The sequence below is a fragment of the Bombus pyrosoma genome, linkage group LG14 (genome assembly GCF_014825855.1).
Source record: "Bombus pyrosoma isolate SC7728 linkage group LG14, ASM1482585v1, whole genome shotgun sequence".
NCBI lineage: Eukaryota > Metazoa > Arthropoda > Insecta > Hymenoptera > Apidae > Bombus > Bombus pyrosoma.
Window position 1 is genome coordinate 9,781,359 of NC_057783.1, and position 22,203 is coordinate 9,803,561.

At 37.0% G+C, this 22,203-nt stretch overlaps 1 protein-coding gene and 1 long non-coding RNA gene across 6 annotated transcripts in view; one reads left to right on the top strand and one right to left on the bottom strand.

The window, feature by feature from the left end:
- The window catches only part of LOC122574958 (zwei Ig domain protein zig-8-like), a 433,576-nt gene that overhangs the window by 356,048 nt on the left and 55,325 nt on the right, over positions 1-22,203 (top strand). The gene's annotated exons all lie outside the window — the stretch shown is intronic.
- Positions 123-22,203, bottom strand: part of LOC122574965 — a 33,618-nt gene continuing 11,537 nt past the window's right edge. The window contains exons 2-3 of the long non-coding RNA XR_006319279.1: positions 427-1,504; positions 123-347 (exon numbers count right to left, since the gene is read on the bottom strand). This is a non-coding gene — a long non-coding RNA (uncharacterized LOC122574965). The remainder of the gene's footprint in view (positions 348-426; positions 1,505-22,203) is intronic.

Here is a 22,203-nt window from a genome sequence, read left to right on the forward strand (position 1 = left end):
AAAGAACGTACAGGGTGTCTTGTTCGTTCTTAATAGAAATAAAATTATTTTGCCCGTGTTATCTTTAAAATGAAAATAACAAGATACCTATTTGAGATGATTCATTATTTAAAATTATCTTTCTTATTTTTATTTCAAACTCAATTTGCTCAAGCTTGTTCGATACCTAGGAAAGTTACATACAGCTGACAGAACGTTAAACTCTCAGACATATGCTTGCTTTTAACATCCAGTGTACATCACACTTCTTGATACAAGTGTTTCCTCATTGACACACGAAGAGACGCTGAATAGAAACATTCCGCAGCGAGAGCAGTTGGGCAACAGCCAGCATGGGCGCAATTAGTCTGCAACGATAATTCTCTAGAATACTAACCATTAGCCCAGTTCTTGCGTCAGGAAAGCATGCATAATCGAGAGACGTACCTTGCCTTTTTCTCCTCGTTTCGTCAGACAATCTGTTCGCCTTATCTTTCCCTTTTCGCTTCCTTTAACCCTCTACCAGTTCGATTCGTCTTTTATCCGCGACTCCGAATCGTATAAACGACCCATCCAGCCAGAAACTACAGAGTAGCACTCGCGAGACATGGTATGAGAAGATAGCTTGAAGAGCCGTGTGTTAACGTTTCATCGGAGTTACTTGACGAAGATTACGTGGTCGGAAGGACAGTTGAAATGAAAAGATGCACAATTAAACGTACCGCGCGTGAAAGTTTTACTTCGGGGACTGCGCTAGTTTTCCTTGATTAAAGGGATTCTTGTTTGAACGATTGCTTGTTTGTGGAACGAGTTTAAATGGCCACGCACAATGTTTCGTATGGACGAATAATTAATCAGACAAACTATATATATTCTAATTTCGTGAGAAGTGACTGCTTAATGTATTCTTCAGTGATTAAGTATGATATACTTGTTAATATAATATCTAACACACGCTAGATTATTGAAAAGTATGTTAGAAAAAATAACGTCGATACGTCTACCGAACGATATCAAAGTGAATATATCAAAAAACGCACACTTCTCTCAATTTCATTTGATGGTAATAAGAATATCTATTTTTACAGAAGACATAAAGTATGTTTTATGATCAAGATTTGTAGAATAGAATACTAGATACTAGTTAAGTTATCTAACTTTTTGGTGGTTTTGTGCAAACATAGCAATCAACGTATCAAAATTTGATTTCCACGTCACGAATTCGCGGTAGGACTTAAGTTCGTGACAAGATGCGTTCAGTAGAACCCAATTCAGACTTTGTTAAGTAGAATACATTAATAGTCTCTCATGGTTATTGTCTGTTCCCATTACATTCTCGTGATTCCTGGTTATAATTACTGCTGCGTTCACGCTTCCAATAACCGTGCTGGTTAATGATATTTTATGGATATCCTATCGGTTCCCATAATTCTACATCTGTATTTTAGGGCTTCCGTTTCCGCTCAAACTACGTTCCTTGGAAATAGTGGGTATCTCTCTCTTCCCCTCTCTCTGTCTCTCCTCTCTAAACAGAATAATGCAGCAAGTTATGCAGATGTTATATTATTAGAGTATTGGAAGTATGAAATTATTTAAATATAACTAAACATTTTTAAATCTCCTTCCTTATCGATACTAGAACGCTTGTTTTTTTTTTCTATTGCGCGTCAAAATTTCCGTCCGAGTGACGATCATTTCAACTATTAAAAAATAGAATGATATAGGTATCTTTCAACGGTTGTTTTTCCAAAACTAATTTAACTTTTGGGAAACTTCGCTTGTAAATAATCGCTTGTGTAAATTTCTTCTTTTTCTTGTTCGAGTCAATTAATATTCGATGATAAATATCGAATAAATCGGCCGAGTCAGGTTTTAAAAATTTATTCGTCAGTGAGATAATATATTTTAAGGAAGATGTATTGAGAGCTTGACTGGGGTCAGCTTTGAAGTACGGCGATCGATACTAACGACTTGAAAAATACGTAAACATTCTCTGCCCGTGAATTATGGAACAACATATTTTTAGAAGATCTTCCTTTACGCCACTGCAAGTATTCTTGAAACAATTTAAATAATGGTTACTCTACTTGTATAATATGTTTACACGCGAGAAGGGTTGGCAAGAACTTTGTTTTATCTAGGTTAGAAATTTCCGAAAACTTGTAACCATTTCGTCGACTACTTGAGAATTCTACTTTTCCTTGCAAACTGATTTACCGCTAAAATTCTTAGTATATATATATATATTATGTACAGCGAATTACAATTAAAACGTACGATGAAAATAAGGTAGGTATAGAGTGTTAATTTTAAAAGAAATTGTACAAAATTATGGTCGCCTTAGAACCATTTAATTTTTCTTTGAACATTCATAACGAACGGTTTCGACAAGAAAATTCTCCTGGATTACAGCGAAATCGTAGAATAACCTTTTTGCTGAAAAAATTGGACTTGTACTGCTGTGTATCCGTGCCAAAATTTATCAGGGAAAGACAATCTGGAAACGGGCGAAGGTTTGTATTCAGGTAGAAGAGGGAAAATGTGTAATGACTGTGGAGAGTTCGTGTTAACTTGAATATTCAGACACAAGTAGATAGGTACATATTTAGTCAGACAACTTTGCCAAGTTGCAATCAGGTATTTAGCTCTAATTGTTTTATGTCTCGATAATTTTGACAGGGAAATCTCACAGGAAACGATACGTGTTACTCGTTACTCGTTATACAACGAATATTTTTCATTTTATAGTTTTTCAAAAATATCTCTTGTAACAAATATAATATTTAATTGAATATATCGAAACTACAATTATTTGTTTCTCAGCTATATTGTTAGCAGGAAAAAAACAAATATCTATTGAATAGAAATGAAAAGTACTAGGCTATTTTCTCGCTTTTCCGAAAAGAAATACAAAATTGGCAGGGGCAGTCTTTGATATATTTCGATATAATGAATTTTATTCTTTATGTTTCTTTGATGGTTCCAGATAGAATTTCAATGAAATATCAAATTCTCGATATAATAACTGCGTGTTGCAAACAATTATACTGTAAAAAGAATAGCAAACAAGGAGGCGGGAGTAAAAATAAAATGCAAAATGAACGCCTGCGATTTCTACAATAAAAGAAACGTCAACGTGAGTCTCGCATCGTCGAACGTCAGCTATTGATCCGTTTCCCTAAAATTACAAAGAAATTGCTTTTTGAAGATAGCGGAATTGCAATCAACTGTAACCAGATCGAATGCAGTTGCGGGAAAGCGATCGATCTAAAAAAAATATAGGAAATCAGATGTGTTTAAAACTGTTTGCTTCTTAATGTTTGCATTCCATTTCAATTTATCACAAAACTATTACGAACGACACCGTGAAAAATATATTTGTTAGTAGCAATTTCTCATGAATCATAGGAACGAGAAAACCAAGTTGATCAAACTTTGTCATCATATTAAAATACTTCTGAGCGATAGAGGATGAAGACAGAAAGAAAGAAATATTATAAGAAATCGAGGAAACAAAAAAAAGAAATTGGAAACCACGCTTGAAAAACGCTAACGAAAAATTGGCTGGTCGTTACAAAAAACTGTCAAAAATAGAAACAAAATTACTATTGACCTCGTAACGTTTAATCGTCGTCCCAGCGAGTTCTATCGTTTCGCTGAGCGTTGCTTTTTGCAGCGTTGGCAGAAATAGTGTGACAGCGCTCTATCTTGAATTTGGATCAGATAAAAGACAACAGGACAACGGGAATCGTGTTTGAAAGTTCATTTTATAACGCGTATTAAGATACGCCGCCGTTACGACATTCTCATACTCTCGATGCACATATTGCATCGCAGCATAATGCAGTCATGAAAGTCACCGATGGTTTGGGGCGCAACTTGAGCAACTGCAGCTGGCGAATAATAAAAGCTGTCGTTGGCTGTTCCTGTCCGCGTTTTCCGTCTTGTTCTGCCGTTATTCTATAGTGTAAAAAAGCATTTGGCGAACGATTGTTTTATTTTGGCGATGCAAACGGATCCGCTTGAAACTCGAGCATCCCGTCTTTGCCTTGTTACGCCGCGCGCGTGATTAAAACACCACGGATTTTCCAGGCCATTCCTCATCAAATTCGCTGAATTCTCTCGTTTCCGGCTTTTCTTACGTTCCTCCAGTGTTTTATGAATAAGCGAGTTGTTTTTTATTTATATAGGATATTAGCTTCTTTGAATAGTTGACATTTATCATCAGCAGCGTACGGATTTTTACGCATTTATGAAAATTTTGGAAGCGTAAGATTGCGCGGAATGCACGTAATATGAAAAAATATGCAAAATATCCTAAACGTAGTGCTTCATATGATGTTCGTTGAGTAAAACAATTTTCTAGCGAAGTTCTACTATTTTAATCATATACTCGAAAATATGCATAATTATTATAAATTTGCATAAATATCCCGTGGTCTATTTATAAATGTTAAGAAAATAAAATGTTCGTTTGTCGATTTCCTACAAGTCTCAGTCACATACGCCCCTTCTCTTCCTTTTAGCTTTTTTTCGCTTCCTGCTCGAAACATAACCGCGTAAAGAGATCTGGCTGCCCAATTTGTATCTAGCGCCACTTTTGATACACTGACCACAAAAATCTCGCAGTCACAGTTGATCAAGTGATATCGTTTAGAACGGATTGGAGAATTATTGTTTAACGAAAGCTCCAAGCTCTGATTAAGAACAATAATTAGATTATAATATTTTTGCACATTAATCCTAGACTTTTAATGTGAATCTAACGTGTTCTTATCATTGTTTGCATTTATTTGTTACTTAATCATCTGCATTAATTATTTTTTTTAACACAGAAGTTTAACATAGTTTAAAAACTACTGTTTTCTATCCCATTCGTTTAAATATTTAAACAAACCGAATAAATTTTTCGATAACGATTTATTGAAAATATGTCTTACGTAGGCACGTGCCACGCTATGTTTTCAATCCATTTCCACACAGGATTTTCTTGCTTTAAACTGTTTAATAACACATAGTTTCAAACAGACGTCTGATTTCTATAATGATGTCAGGGAAACGCCAATAATCGATCCAGAATCTCTCGTCCGATATCTACAAGCATTAAAAGCATGCTCGTTGCGAACAAAAATTAGCTCCAAGTAATAATTCGAGCAGCCTCTAATTAATACCGGCAAGGTTTCTAAAACGTCATCGATAGTCGATACTCTCCATTCTCTTTCCTTTTTCATCTCTTGGTTTTTGTTCAGCTGTAGTACTCAACGATTCTCAGGCTAGCGGACGGACAAATAATTCGTGGCTCGTTCCAAGTGGCTCGTTAATTCTTCGGCGTCACGATTCCACGATTCTCCGGTATCGAATGTCGATTTCAGACCTCTGCATCGCTCACGAGGCAAACTCCCCTCCGCGACAGTTTCCCCCTTGAACACAGCCAAAACACGAACTTACCTCCTTTCGAGCCAGCCAATAAAAATTCACTTTACGAACTTTACGCTACTCGATTTTTCGCTAGCTTGCTCATCCATCGTTTGCAAATTCTACGGAGAAGTTGGCCGACACGTACGATGCTTCGGAAAGATTCCCACACATATTGTCAATGCGTTTGTTGCTCTTTTATCGTGATTTGTCAATGTAAATTGCTCACAGTGCTTGGCTCAACATTTTATTATATCGCGCGATATATCTTAACACGAGATAACTTTTATGTGACACACCACATTACCTTTATTTAATAATCACGTTGTGAATAACCAAACGAAAGGGAGATGAATAAAATTCAATGAAGTATGATAATCAACGTAACGAGTATTTCGCTTCCTATATTCGCGAAATCGAAAAATTGTATTTAGAATTCTAGGATAAAACTTATACGATTGTACGTTAAAATTAATGCTAGATTCGCTCCTGCTGTAGAATTCGAAGAAGTGAACTTGCTGACACGACAGCGAAAGCTGCTTTCCCAGATTTGACCGAGATATTTAAGAAAGTTATGGTTAATATCTCTGAGAGTACGTGATCGAAATGGATTTAAAGAAAGGAAAAGACTTCTTTCAAATTTTACAATGAAACATTAACGATCCGAAATGCTCATGCACACACAGTTACCATTAACCATGTAGCGTGATAATGCTTTGTTCGACATCCAAAGAGTGAAAGTAGCTTTACAAGTTCTGTAACTCAAATTACAGCTACCCCTAAATATGTAAATAATATATAACAATATGTATAATATGTATAATAAATAAAGTATAAGTCGACGTGTATAGTTATATTTACAATATATAGCGAATGAACGTGTGCAAGATTGGAAAGCTTAAATAAAAAAGGAAAGCTCGACTAGACCTACTCACACGACGTTAATTTGGATTGCGAGCTTATGCTTGTACTCTTCCAAATTGCGGTAAAGAACGCGATACGCAACACAAATTGCAGATTATTAATATTTATTATTCATGTTATTACAGCAACGATATAACGCAGAATGATTAATAATGGACTGATAAGTACGTCGCAGCAAAATAAGTCAGTCATTCTACGTATATGCGGCACTGAAAATATTTAATGTTTGACATCATAAGTTATCCACGAGTCATATACTCAGTGACACGTTTACACTTCGCTAACCGCTGAAGTTGCGCTTGATCGAGCACGTCGTAACTCGAAACTTTATAACTTTCTTACCACGAGAACTACTGAAATAAAATTCGAACGTTAAAAACCCTTTGCAATTTATCTTCGATATTTACACTCCACTTAAATAATAATTAAATTTGTCCAATTCTAACGTTCGATAAATCAAATCGAATATCATTCGTGATATCAAATGGTTAAACTGTTCTCGATGTTGACCACGTCGCATCGTGGAAAAACAAATATCGATTTACAAAAAAAATGTTGATGAATAACTTCTCAGACGATGTTAATGAAAGGAATTCCTTTTTAATCGTTACCCAATTCACTTCTTGAAACTACGGAAAATTTCCCTCAGTGGTCTTTTCTTATCTTCAATAGCAGGAGGTAATTTAGATAGTCAACTTAAGTGAAAGTATATAAATCTGAAGAAATGGTTAGTACGTCTCTAAAGATAGTACTTTTAAACTTTGAAGTTACCACACTGAAAATTTCCAACGATTTAAGCTCTATTCTCGGATACTCTAGAATCTCGAAACTCTAAGCTTCGTAACTTTAGAGCTGCAGAATTCCAGCCCGACATATACACCAAACGTCTACAGAACATTCCCCAAATGTCCACCAAAATCCCACCATTGCCTATCAATCTTCCAACAGAATCAAAACTCTTGACCGCAATGCTTAACTCGAAATACGCCACTGTTCAAGAGTATTGAAACACTTGCTTATATTTGACAAACTATGTTTTATATGTTTCAATTATGTTCGGATAAATTGAACTTCGGTAATTTCATTCTTAATATCACATTGCTGATGATCATTAGGACTATGTATAATAGCATATTTTAAATTGATTTTTGAAAGGCAAGATAATGAATATTATTAAAACTAATTACTTCTAATATATTACTATGTAATTTGTTGAGGTTGACTGATAGAGGAACGAGTGGATGAATTTGTAATAGAAAAATATATTGAAATAAGTATAGGTATAAGTATATGTATAGGTACAGGTACAGTCTATGTTGATCCAGATCCTTACTCCTACAGTGTTGCAATACAATAGGAATAAGGTATGATAGGAAGCACGTTCATATATTTGTAGCAAAGGATATTACCAAAAAGTTAATTTTGATGTGTAGCTCTAGCTGAAGACTACAAGAAACAGCAATAGAAATCTACTTACAACTCTTTTGTTCCTAGACCTTGTAACCCAAAACGAAATTTATATTCAAGGGCACAATAATATGGACCTCTCCTTATTTTGAATTTTTTCACTAAATTCTATTCTCTTCGTAACAGCGGTCTCCAGGTCACGGATATACAAAAGTAAAGATGTAGAGTTTTTCTTGAAGTAATTACTTCAACAATATTCACTATGTTGCCTTTCAAAAATCTAATAATATACCTGTTATCTATACGAACATTGCATTTTACTCTAATTGCGCTCTTCTTTAGTTAGGTGCTTCTTGTCTGTGCAAGTACACATTACAGTGAAATTGTACGAGTGAAATGAAACTTGCATGAAATATCAAACGCTTGACAGAAAAAGAAATCATTAATTTGCACGCTTTTGCAATTCGTATACTGTGGGTGTTTCTAAAAATATAAAGTATACCAATGGCTACGAATGATAGTGTACTTTCTCGTAACTCCTTCGACGTCAACGGTAATCTCGCGATCCATTCTGTAAAATGGAGCAAAAAGCAGGACGATAAGAGGAACAAAGTCGCTTTTCCGATTTCGAAACGGCAGAATAGTGAGTGACTACTCTAAATATTTTACGAACAGCCTGCTAGTAATTCTGGAATCCGAAAATCCCTGTTTACACGGTCGCCTCGATGCGACACCTTCGGGAACGAAGGTGGAGCGAAGCCGATGTCGTCGTCGTCGTCTCAGCGAACTTGCCGTTTCGTTCGGTGCCGCTTGTTTGTGCAGTTGATTGCCTTTGCAGACGCCTGGCAGAAGTTAAGCGATCAATTAAAAATGTAAACTCGACTAATTGCCACGTTAAACGGCATATCGCTTTGAAACGCGGCGAACGGATCGGTGACCTGATTACACGACACGGCCGCGACTTTGAATTTCCCGATGTCTTCCGTTGGACCCATAGGGAGGCATCCGAGGCTAATGAAGACGAAAAATGATGAATTTTAGAGGGGAGCCATGTTAATTGAATTAGTCAGTTGATGGAGATGGGAGAGGGGAACTGGAGTTTGCAGGAAACGATTGAGTTTTGAAGTTTAGAGACTTGAGCTGAGTTTGTTCGATGCTGCAACGAGATTGCATTGATAAATTGTTGATTACTTCTCATGAGAGTATGCGATATCAAATTTATGTTCCTTTGGAAATATACGTTTATATATATAGTAAATATTTAGGTCTGTTTCATTTTTGAAAATTGGAATTCATAGAGAATATATTTTAAGAATAACTAAACGAATATTTCTAATGTATTCGTAATATGATGTAATATGATCGGAATTTTGTTGCCAGAATATATTAATATATGAAGCATTTGCAAAAAAATACTTGTGTGAAATATTCCAAATTGGGGAAAATCACAAAAATTGATAATTGCGTAATTATCAAATTTAGTATTAACATTCATTACGCGAATTTCGATGATAATAGGGTATGTTTAAAATATATTTGAACGGATCCTAGGATTATTGGAATTGTAAAAGGCAGGAGCGTGAATGGCCTGCATAAATCACGAGACCAAATTCCACTGCGCGCGACGCGTAACGGGATGTCCGATAAATATTTGAAGGTTCTTCTGCAATGGAATAGCCGAATGCCAAGCAAACAGGCTACATCGTTCGTCGTTTTAATTATTGTTTGCCGCAACGGCCGCGGCCTCCGCTTTTTCCTTTTTCCGTTCCACCGCTGCCTCCGTTCCATCCACCGATGTTAAGAGAATATTTTTCAGCATAATACGTCGAGTCCCAGTTGTTTACCATAGGTCTGTTTACGTCGTTGATTTTGTTTTGCTCACACTTGGTTATTTCTAACGATGAGATTTTTAAACGGTATTTTGAATGTACGTGGAAAAATATTAAATTGCATTTTTGGATGAATTCCGTTTGTGGATGTAATTTAAGAAGTGGCACTGTTGGTTCTTATTGACAGTTGATTTAAAAAATAAAGAAAACGAAACAAAGAACAGGTTTTAGAAAAATTATTATAGCTTGATATATTGCGTTCTATTGAAATCTGGATCATATATTTCAGAATATAAAATTACACATGTATGTAGAAATTATAAATTAAAAATTATGTAGTGAGATATAAAAGACTGCAAAATATTAAAGAGTAAATATTACAAAATATTTTAGGAAAAGTATGTAATTTAACCAGAGACAATATCTAAACCAATCATTTGGCTATTTTATGAACTTTAATCCGACACTAGTGTTAAACATAAAGAACACAGCTTGTAAGTTATTATGTACCTTGCGGAAATTAATAAGCGTTAACGACGTGCAGGGATGTTTAAGTACCACAATGTTCTTGAAATATAAATTAGGGTTGATACGAAGCGATGGACTATGGTCAGATTTAACACACTGAAATTTTCGAGCCTTTCGAGCCGATAACAGGGTTTGCGAGGTTGAAAAATATTTGCGTTTTCTCTTCGTACCAGACAAGCAAGCTCTATTAAATTCATTAGGTTAGTTTAAAATCTGTTGAATTTGAAAGAAACCAACGGGACAGAAGAATATTAAAATTAACAAATTATTATAATTAGCGATGCATCACTTTGAAGGAAGTAGAGCAAAACTTGTTGCAAATTTTAGAAATCTGATCATTTGATTCGATAACTAGAATCTCCCAGTTATGCATCTTCATTAAACAGTTTTTTACATTCACGTAATTAAGAATGAATACAAATAAGCTTATTTGTTTTATCTGTAGCATGTATATCTATAACGAGTATAACGTAATTTATCTTTATTATAAGATAATGTTAATACAATAACTCGAATTTTCAATAAATGAAAATTAACATTGTACCGTAACATGCTGTTAATTAACTAGACGGTAAGTGTATCTGTTTTCAATGCGATAAATCTTAATTTACGTGCGTTGTATATTTTTTACAAAAACGTTAGGAAAAAATTTATATTCGTTAAAAATAATTGATAAAAGAAATTTTTTCCTACAAACCGATGGATATTCCCTCCTGAAAGAGATTATTTTCACACTTTAGCTTTCCGCTGCATGTTCCCCGTACACTTTTACCAAATCGCCCAGTACTTTTATCCGCATACAATTACAAAAAACTAAATGCACTGAAAAAGCGCCACGAACGACGATGGAAAGCTACATTTACGTAACAATGTGAATTTCATTTATCACGTCTCTCGCGAAAACAACCGACTGGTTTACTTCATAACAACGAATACTCGACGCGATAATGCAGTACCAGATTTGAAATTTTTCCACGAAAAACGTATCTAGCGTTGGAAAAATTGTTTGCAGCAAGCCGTGACGAGGCAAAATCGTGAGCAGTGGCTAGCAACAAGCGTGGCGAGTGCGAAACGGTCGAAATAGGTTGCATAAATTACAGGCCTGGGGCGGGAATGTGTCGTATAACGAGATAATTAATACATGGACGACTGTTCAGCGAGGCGAAAGCTCTGGCCGCGGTAGAATGCGCTTACCGACTGTTACGTTGCTTATAACCGGTCATATATTGTTCACCGGAAGCACGTGCTGCCTCTTTTGTTCCAGCGGCGATCTATGCGCCGACCGAAGAACGATCCGCGAATTCGAGAAATTCAAGTGATGCCGGTTCGAATCGGCGAACAATTAGAATTCACCGGTTGGCTGGCGCCGGTTGGATGGCCTGGCCAGCTGCCTAGCTGCCTGGCTGCCTGGCTGGCCCTTCATCGACCGTGACTTTTGCCATTCCGCGCGATAGTAATGAACAAAATTACATGCCGAGTGTTGATAAGGTGACTGGGGCCCTTTTTCGTCAAAATGTGGTTCTCGTTGCGTGAAATGTAAGAAATACAGCCGGAATTTCCATCTAAGATGAAAATTTTACATTGATTTCGCATATTTGAACCAATAATTTTATTTTTCCTACATACGATAGCTGACGAAAATATTAAAACGCTTGTAGAAAATGTGGCCAGAATTTTCACGTTGAGTTTGGTGTTATTGTTCGATTGAAATGGAAATCGCACTAGTCAAGATCAACTTTTGAATCATCCATTTCATAGATCGAAGTTATTCATCTTTATTCTTTATTCATATATATACATTGTATATCATTTTTGTCAAGTTTCTACGGATCTTCGTGATAAAAACTCTTATTTGACTCTACACATCGCCGTTGGTTTTTGCTAACAAGGCTTTTCATGACAAAGTCAGCCGTGAGCCGTGGCTTAATATCTAAACTAATATGTCATGTTGCGTGAAATTTCAATTTAGGATATGCACAAGTAAATAGCCGGTGAAATAGTTAAGTCTGTGTCTTATGGGGAATGTAATCTATGCTAGCCGCTTCCTTAAGCTGCTTAACGTCAAAATAACTTAAAGCGTGTCCACGATGTGCCAGCGAGAACTCCAATGTTCTGTAACCCGTTGGGAATCCTTTGTCGGTAACAGAAAATTTCTACCGCGCTACTGCAATATTCTATTCGTTTTATTGATCTATATCAAACTTTTTTACTAATAAACTTACTCTTTTACTATCCTCAATCCATCATATTTAATTATTATAATCCAACCCATTGCTGTTAGTGACATCAAAATACTGTATATCCATTGTACTATAATAAGTACTATATATCCACCTGGATCCATTGTTAGATTCGCACAGTGAGATATCGAGATAATGGGAGTTCAATTAAGAGAGGGTCCGTTGTATTAAAATTTTTAAAGAACTCTCTCAGCGCTGAAAGGCTGGAAAATTTAGGGACCAGTCTGGTTAGGATAATGGAATACAAATCGGGCCAAGGGAAGTTCTCCTTGGCCCATTCGAAGTGTCGATCGAGATTTATCACGACCATGCGTCTTTGGAAAATTCAAAACCTCATTGAATTATCGAAATTCCTACTGCGAATTTCGAAGTTAAAATATTCTAATACGTGTAAAAACTCTTCAGTGATCCTTGGAAACTGTAGCGCCACAAGCTTTACATTATTCGGCAAGTCAACAAATTATAATTGGCGAGCCTTAACAATAACGTTTGCTAACATGTACAAGTGGCTACAAAAGCGCCATAATTTCTGGTACAGTCTGTATAAATAACAGCTTAAACTTATCCTCAGAAACGAGCATTGTTTCGATTTCATCTATCCCACAGGTTAATAAACGCGACTCTCACAGATTGTGCGAAGGATCCAGCGACATTTACATATCCCGTAATTACTCTCTTGATATTTGCACTGGTGATAACGGTGCCGGCGATCCCGTCGAAGCGAGTAATTATCGTGAAACTTTCAGAGTTGCGGCGCGTGTCGTGCGGGAGCATAATCGTGTTTATGATTAGAATACCTCTGGTTATGTAGGGTGAATACAAGCCGGCACACGTGCCCCGTCGCTATCAAGAGGGAACATCGATTATTATCCGCTAACACGCCGCGTTCATCTGCTTGATAATTACAATCTCGTTTGGTATTCTACTAAAACGTACGAGATACTCGAACGAAACCACTTGTAGCTTAATAACAACACCATTACCTAAGGTAAGATGGCCCGTGTAACGCTATTATTTCTGTTTCTCAGAAGCAACCAACGAATTTGTGTTCCGTTCACTCTCGTGTTTATGGAAAATGCCGTCTACGAAGATCAGAGGATCAAATTCAGAACATTTGTGATACTTTTATAATCTTAATAAAAAGAAAATTCGAAATATCAGTTCGATTTATTCAAGAGTTTTTAGATGTAAGAACATGACAAAGATGATCTTCGAGATTCCGGAAGAATTTTGAACAAATACTAAATGAAAGAGATTCTGCAAACTAGGGATAAAACATTTATTTTGCAAATAGAAAGAAGAGACAATTTTTTGCTAACATAAATGAGAATGCGTGTTTTTTATTCTATCTTTTAGGCCTAATTATGCCTTTGAAAATTTCCATTTTTTGTCTTATCAAGTCTTAGTGTCCATCAGATACGCTCCAAGATTGATTGAAAAAACATTGAAAATTATCAATGTTACTGGAAAAAAGGTGAAAAATTGTTGCCCTGTATTAAGTAGCGGATATATTCTAGACATAGATTTTATACAAGCAAGACAGTAAACGAAAATAAAATGTAAATTAAATTAACAATCAAATGATAAAACTAAAAATAAAGCAGACCAATTTATAATACAATGGTAGTGCAGCTTATAATGCAATGTCCAACACGATCTAATTCGTTCATTTTATCTCACCATCTCGCTCCAACAATCTTCCGTGCTTTTCTACCGCGGAACCGTGTGTCCGGATTTCAGCTCCGGCCATTAGCATCTAAACTTAAACGAACTTCCGCGAACTCGTCGCCGGTGTTTTGCGGCTCGTTCGGATCCGCCCCCGGGGTGAATTTTCTTGGACCCCGTCGAACGAATCTACCCTGGGTTTTTCGTCTCTCGATTCTGCCCGGTTCATTGTCAGTCCGGCGAACAACGAGGTGATTATCATCAGCAACGATTGTTCCGTGGACCCGCGTCAGGATTTCGCAGCAGTCCCGCGAGTCGAATAACTCAGCGACCGTGCGGTTTGCATCCCGCCGTATAAATTCACTTTGCTTCGTTGGAATTGCGGCAACTTAGAAACACGGACACGCCGCATATCATAGCTCGCGGACGCGTACTGCGCTCGTCCGCCTTGATGCACCGGCAATTTATGGATGCCGTGGAATGCGCCGCTGCGAGGATTCGGAGGCAATTCTGTCTTCGTTTTTCATTCTCGGAACAATTTATTGGTGAAAGCATCGAGAGAAAAGAATTTTATTCTAGAGGCGGTGTTTCTAGCTCCAGGTTTCGTGACCTATAAATTAGCTTAATATTATTGTGTGTTTAGACCAAGCGACCGGATCCTCCTTCTTCCTCCGGTTGGCTAAAATTTAGTAGAGTGAGAAGCGCAAACGAATGTTCTTTCGCCGTTTGGCGATTTCTCGCCGAATCGGAAATCGAGCATGAAAATTACGACTTACGATATTTTTCACCTGTGGCCCTCATATATTTGCGTATCCTGTCTCTATGATTGCCTGAGATAAGATGGAGCTATCAATTTAGTTTGAAAATAGAATCTAGAACAATTTCAACCACTTAACACCGGGTGAAAAGATGATAAATTTACGTAACAACTTTGGTCGTTACAGTTTCTGTCGTTGTAAAATAAAATAATGTAACAGATACGGTTTTTTTTTTATTATTTAATTTGTACTTTACAGTTTGTCCAGCTGGACATTTGGTAAATTTTTCTGGTTTAATTGCTAAATAACATGTGGATGGCTACCTCCGGCGGGATACCATCTTCGAGTTTGACTATTTTATTTCTTTAGTGAGGTCAGTGGGGTGTTTTCTTTTTAGCCTTTTTTCTATAAGAGAAACAGATACGGTGGCTACGAAAAGTAGCGACACACTGTTCTATTTATTACAACATTTACGAACTAATTGATTCGATACCGTGAAATAAATCAATTAGTGCATTCTTTTGATACTATGAAAACGAAATGTATAATAGATATATGTAATTTCATTGGAAAATAAGAAAATGCTTTTTCTATAATACTTTCCATAGCCGCTGTATTGCGTCTGATCTAGCAACCATTAGCTCGGTAGCATTAGTCACCAGCTCGTGGAACAATGCTATCATAAATTGTTCTCGGCTGGTTGAGACACTCGAAATTTCGATGCGTCGTGGTTATCGTTGACCGTGAAATTCGGAGAAACCCATTAGGCGTTTTGATAGGTTCGCTCGGTGGTGGATGAGTTGTATGAAGTGAATTATGATAGGCCGTGTATTGAGTTATAATAGAACGGAATTATTGTAATGTAGCATGAATGATGAACTATACGTCCACGCTCTTCATCCTTTGTTTTTATTATCATTTGTACGGAATGGCTTGACAGTACAGCGGTCTATTTAATTTAATTCGTCGAATCTAAAATAAAAAATGAAAGATTAAATAGAGATTAAACATGAAGTAGATGAGACAGAGTTGAATTTTTTTAGGCGTTTTAAAAGCAATGCGTGAATTTTTTAAATCGCTGTTTGGTCGTATAATTTGTAGTAAACATTCGATTCTAATAACGTACAGATGGAGATTTCTACAATATTATCAAAGGAAACATGTAAATCAGAATGTTGAATTCTTAACGAGTGACTAATTAAAGTAGTCATTTATGGGTTAATCGATGTAAAAATTTGAAAGTGTCTATTGCTTTGAGAATCTGAAAGAAGTATCGAACAATGGAGTATATGAACCGTATTGAGTGAAGTCCTCCAAAGTTAACTTGAAGCGTGTCTGAAGTAGCCTCTAATTCTACCAAAAGAACTTTGGCCTTTTGATTTAAAAAACTATTCACTTCGCCCTTAACTGCATTCTCAACTGACTTCTTCTGGTACAAGAAAGTAACAAAAACGAAATTTTTTCTCATTCTCTTTTGATCGAATTCTCGTAAAACTATTGTAAAGAAGCGATTACTCTATCTAAGACTTCGAATACTCTGATTTATCTTCAGAGTAAATTGCATTAAAATGATCCTAAATAACTGTATGTAAAATGTCTCCATTTCCAATTTCCATTTGAAGCTACGGTTTCAACTGCAAATTTACTCGTTCTTTCACTTAATTTATACTGAAACGATGAATACACACGTAGTGTAACAAAGGCGATTAGTGATTATACTCTAAGCTTGATTTATGACCTGTAGAATAATCTGATTACATTCTACATTCGATTGTGAATTTCCGCAATTTACCGAATCTCACATACATGATATTGACATAGGTGAAACGACATGTAGTACAATATCACTTACTATTTATTACCCTACTATAACTAACCGTGAAGTAGAACGAGCACAATTTAATCTCCATTGCTTCATACAACTGGAAACCCGTAGATCTACGATCCTCATATATTTGATAAATAGACTTCCCTGAGTGTCCTTAAATTTGGAGGAAAGGAAGTTAAGGCTTTCCAGATCGCAGGCTAATAAAATTATGGATTCTTTAGGTCTATTCGGATTTCAAAGGATCAAAAATCTATCACCTCCATTAAAAAACTTCTGTCAATATACAGTAGCTACAGAACGTATTCGCGCATCTTTTGAAAATGTATGCACCAAAAGATTAAATTATAATACCTACGTCGTAACATAAAATGGAAAGATTCTTGAACAACGGAAGATTAAAATTCAGCAACTCCGCTAAAAACCTTGCAAACCGTCTAAAAAGTTGATAAAAACCAAAGAAGTAACAAAATTAATTTAACGCGTAGTAACGTAGAATCGAGGTATCTTCTAACAACGAATATTTAGCCACAAAACAACATAATAACTGCGCTTCTGTGCAAAATATTTCCGCAACAAGCAACACAGATACTACCAAGCAAAGTATGCTTTATCTTCGCTCTTTTATGTTCCCGTTTTTCGTACCTAACTGCCAGCGTAGGAACGGATTGTAAAACTAGCGAGAGCACAGCGGAAAAACGATTCAGAAACAGGAAGCAGCAATGAAGAGGAGCCGGTCTGCCGTAAAAATTCGTCTCGATCCGGACGCAACGTATAAAATATCCAAGCCAGTAAATACGTAGAAGTGAGTCGATTCAAAAAGCGACGTACTCGTAACAGCGGCGGCGGCTGCCACCCTCGACAACGGGCTGAGGGGGCGTTTATATCATACACGCTTGCACGTCGTAAAATTTGGAATGTTGCCCGACTATCTGGGTTAAGAGTGCCCACTCGGGTTGCGGCAGTACGAAGAAAAATGCTCGGTATCGTTCGTGGCCGTTGGATCGCATACTCGCCATCTTAAACTCTTTAATCGATTTTCAACCTCTGGTTTCATCGACCTCCGAATCCTTGATACATCGATGCAATCGTTTGATACTGAACAGAAGAATGAAAGAAGGAGTGGTTACCGAAAGTATGATAGGCTCGATATCGATGAAACACGATTCTTCTTGTTTGAATTAAGAATCACCACGGTCTTCTAGATTTCCCGATGATGAATTGTTCTGGTTTCAGAGACAATTCTCGTATTCTTTCATTTTTGCTACATATCTCAGACTATTTTTTTTTTTCTCCAGATTTTGAGGACTGAATAATGTCAAATGCTCTTATATAAAAATTCGTGCTTCATTGTTCGTTATTCAAATAAAAGTGTAGCTGAATAAATGAATGTAACATGAGTGTAATTACCATGCATACGTTTATTTTTAACAGCCCTCTCTGAATAGAATAAAGCTCTTTTCACAATACACGCTAAGAATTAATAGAACAGGCTTTACATTTGAAAAAGTAGTTCACCAGCGAATTGCGTCACTAGTTGATATAGTTAGACGTAGAACGATATTAATAACGACTCGCCGAGTTATATTCGTTTAAAAATCGAAGAAGTCATAGTATTATTAGACGAGTCAATAAAATAACGAGACGAAAGAGACCTCTGTACAGGAAGAATTTGAAATTTCATTATTGGGAAAGTTTCAAATTACCTAGCATCAAATATGAATTTGACACGAAGTCTTCGTCACAGAGCAGCTCTTGCGAAAAATAAAATAAAGTTTCATGCCTCTCTATCACTTTTCTATATTTGAACTAAATTTTAAAATTCCCAGTTTCAAATGAAAAACGAAATAGCTCAGCTTAGATAGCTCGAAGCCACATGAATAGCTGGCTTAAATACTGGAAGGTGCTTGTCCGAATCGTGAGTACCAGCAGCTGCTCGTATATCAAACGTCAGTAAGCCGGATTTATTACGTTTCGAAGTTTAACAATGTCCAATGGAGTCCGGAGAGATCGGCGTGACTTTAAGGGGAGTTCACAATGAGGTTCCACTGGCGAGGCCAGGTTTGATCACGGTCCAGTCGGAAGTTAGCAGCGGAGTAGTTTATTGGTGCCGCGCATTCCTCGATTTATCCGAAAGAAAATAAAGTCCACACCAGACGGTTCGCAAACGACCAATAAACAGTTGCGGCTCTTTCCGCACGTTTGCAACGCTATTGCTGTGCAATTTATGATTTTTGTCAGGACAGATTTTAGAGTTTACGAAAATAGATAACAATGAACGTTATATTGAAGTTAATTTGATAAAAACGGGTCGTTCGCCATGGTCTTTAAGACGAATCGTCAGAGTTGATTGCTCTCCTGATGCTTCGTTTCGTTGTCGTAGCCGGCAAATGTTGATACGTTATCGTCTCGTGGATTATTCGTGTAATTTACACCGATATCGCGCAACCTGACCGAAATCGATTATTTGCCACGTTTAACTTCCATCAGCAGCCAACCAACCGTGTTTATGCACTCGACAGTTGTAATAGGAATTGCGTGCAATTAGACGCATACTGCAATGATACAACTTAACGCCCTGTAGGAGAATATGTTTCTCTATTGTTAGTTGCCGACAGTGCAATCACGCGGGAAATTTATTTTCCACAATGTCCGGCATACACGGTGCCCCTTTTGTACGCGTATTTGTATGAAACACACCTAAGTGTTTATCTCTATAAGACACGCTGTATTTCGTTTGAAAGCGTTTCAATGTTAGTAAAACTACGTTGGATATCCTTTCGTCGTGTTTTTGTTCCGTAGATACACTGAATTGTAGAAAGCATCGCCAATAACTTAAAGTTAAAGCGTTTTAATTTGCATTTAATATTTGTATATGTATTTAAGTAGAAATGTGCAGAAACTCAAGTAGATAATCCAAAGAGTAGAAATTCGGATAATAAACATTGAGGGCAACGATCTGCGATGTCGATTGGTTCTAGTTAGTGTTAATGTATGAAGAGAGGGGTTGAAACCTCCTACCAATCTTGCTAGTTGATGTCCTTATTTTAGAGAAAACCCAGATTTTCCGTTAAGTCATTACCGGCTTTATCCATAATTCTGAATAGCGCATAATAAACCCAAGGGTATTTAAAAAGCTGTTATAGACCGTAAATATTTATGGGATTAGAAATTCCTTTAAGGCAAACAAGTAAATTATAAACAGATATCGGAACAACGCCTTTAAAACGTAACGTTTTATGGGGGTCATTAGGTTTATCGAGGGACTGAAGGACGGCGCGTAGGTTATCGGCGGTCAAGTAGCCCGGGATGGAACGTAAATGTTTTGCGCGACATAACAAACATTCTACGGTAATTAGTTGCTTGCATGATCGAACCTCCGCGTTAAAAACCAATTTTAGCCTCTTTCAACTGGCGAATTCGAATTCCTTTCTTCGTCCGCTTCCCTCTAACACTCGAAACTACTCCCATTTTTTATCCTCTCTTATTGCTTCCCTGATACTCGCAACAAAATCCCTGCAATCATCTCGTAACAGAAAATAAGCGAGATGATCGACGAAACGCGAAAAAGCGAAACGTTAAACGACCGGCAATTAATTAAACGCGGAATTCTGGAGGGAAAAGACGGTCACTAAGAACTGCATCGTTGCTAATTATTCGGTAGGGAATCTTCATCGTCCGAGGAAGATACAGCAGGCTGAATCACTGAAATTAGGTTGCGAAGTGGAAGACGAGTGTCATTATTATAAGAGGCGCGAAGGGGCGCGAGGGGGAGGGGGTTAATCGGATTTGCCGGTCGAGCAATTCAGTCGACTCGAGAACTGGCAACATCGTTCAATTTGCATAACGATGTAATTTAACGCATATCTGCCTGGTCAAAATGCTTCTTGCCTGTGAACGTAATCATGGTTCTTGTGTTTACACAGCTTTCAAATTTTCCCGATAACCTCGTACGCTAGGATCCGTGTTTTCCGTATAATTTTAACACCCGGCTTTCGCTAGCGGCGCTCAAAATTTCAGAATTCTAGTGGAAGGGATGGTAAGTTGAGCTTTTGAATTTCTCGAAGATTTACTGTTACGTTGTTGACTTGTTAAGCAAGCGATTAGTATAGTAGACAACTACATATTGGAAAATGCTTCACGTAGCGAGAGAAGGTAGTTCGTAAACTTCATCGTTGATCGTGCTTCTATTATACAAGGGGAGTCAAAAGTGAATACATGCCTTAACAAAAACAACTTACCTACGGACTTACCTATGCTTCTCATCGTTAATTTGTATTTACACATATCTTATTCTCTTTTCAATTAATTTTCAATTCCTGCCAAATGTATGTAAGAATTGTTTATTAAATTTCATGCATTCAAGGTACAAATACCTTTGTGCCACCGTATATGCGAATACCTTTTGTACTCAACGCGTTTCAGTAGAATATTCCTTGCAATTTTTTTTTATTTATTATTAATTTACGATCAATTCTCGCATTGAGAATTCTCAGTAATTTTCTCTGGCGTGGCGCAGTGACATGGCTAATTATTTATAAGTTAATACTTATTATAGATAAGTATAATTATAAATAAGTATTATAAATAAGTAATTATCACTTAATATAAATATCTAATTAAATCTTGTGTTTAGGTTTAACGTAGTATTTTTTTAGCCTGCGGATCTGGTCCGATTTGTTAAGTAATTTAGTAATTAGGGGGTTCCGATGTTTGTTGACTCTTTTGCTATATCTGTTGCTATATTTAGTTATTTCTTCTTTGACTGTGGGTATATTGAGGTCACGATATATTACTTCGTTGGTGACATACCAAGGTGCATTTATTAGGGATCTTAATGTTTTCGATTGGAAGCGTTGAAGTATTTCAATGTTGGAATTACTTGCTGTTCCCCATAGTTGGATTCCGTAATTCCTTGCAATGGAGCACGGAGAAGCGAATGAACTTATTACACGATCTAATAAAATAGCCAAAAAGCAGAGAAAGAAAAAAAGATAAACTTCCGTTTCTTCATCGAACTGCAATGTTTCCCGCAATTAAGTCTGGAAGGAAGGCACGATTAGAAGGCAACCATTAAAGAAGAAGCCACGTCCACGTGTGCTGTAAAAAGAGCAAGAAGAAACGCGCAGCGAAAAGGGAGAAGAGAAACTGCTCGCTTGCACGAAGGCTCGCTTCTAATAAACCTTAATGTTCTGCTGGAGATATTAGCATCGTCGGTAACGACGAGCAACGTCGCGACGCTGGGTGTCGGCGGTTTCCACGGCAGGCGACAAAAGAGCAGCCACCCTTTCAGCGTTTTTTCTCCTGCCACCGCTAGGTCTCACTCTTTTTCACTGCTATTCTAGAAGTACCTCAGGTAAGCTCATTGCCGCTGCTTACAAAGCTTACCTACCCCTCGTCATCGTCGTCTTCTTTTTCCACCACCTCCACCTACCCTTTTTTCATCCGTGCACTACGTCTTTTTTTTTCACCCTTTTTCACCTAACGTCTCTTTAGCTCTTTTTGGAAACTCGACGAGCGGTATCGTGTGGGTCTTGTTGGATTTCTCCTTTTTGTTGTTGTTGTGTAGGTTCCTTGTTTCTTCGACCCGTTGATTTCAACGTGATGTAGCAGATCGTGGGGAATTTTTGGTG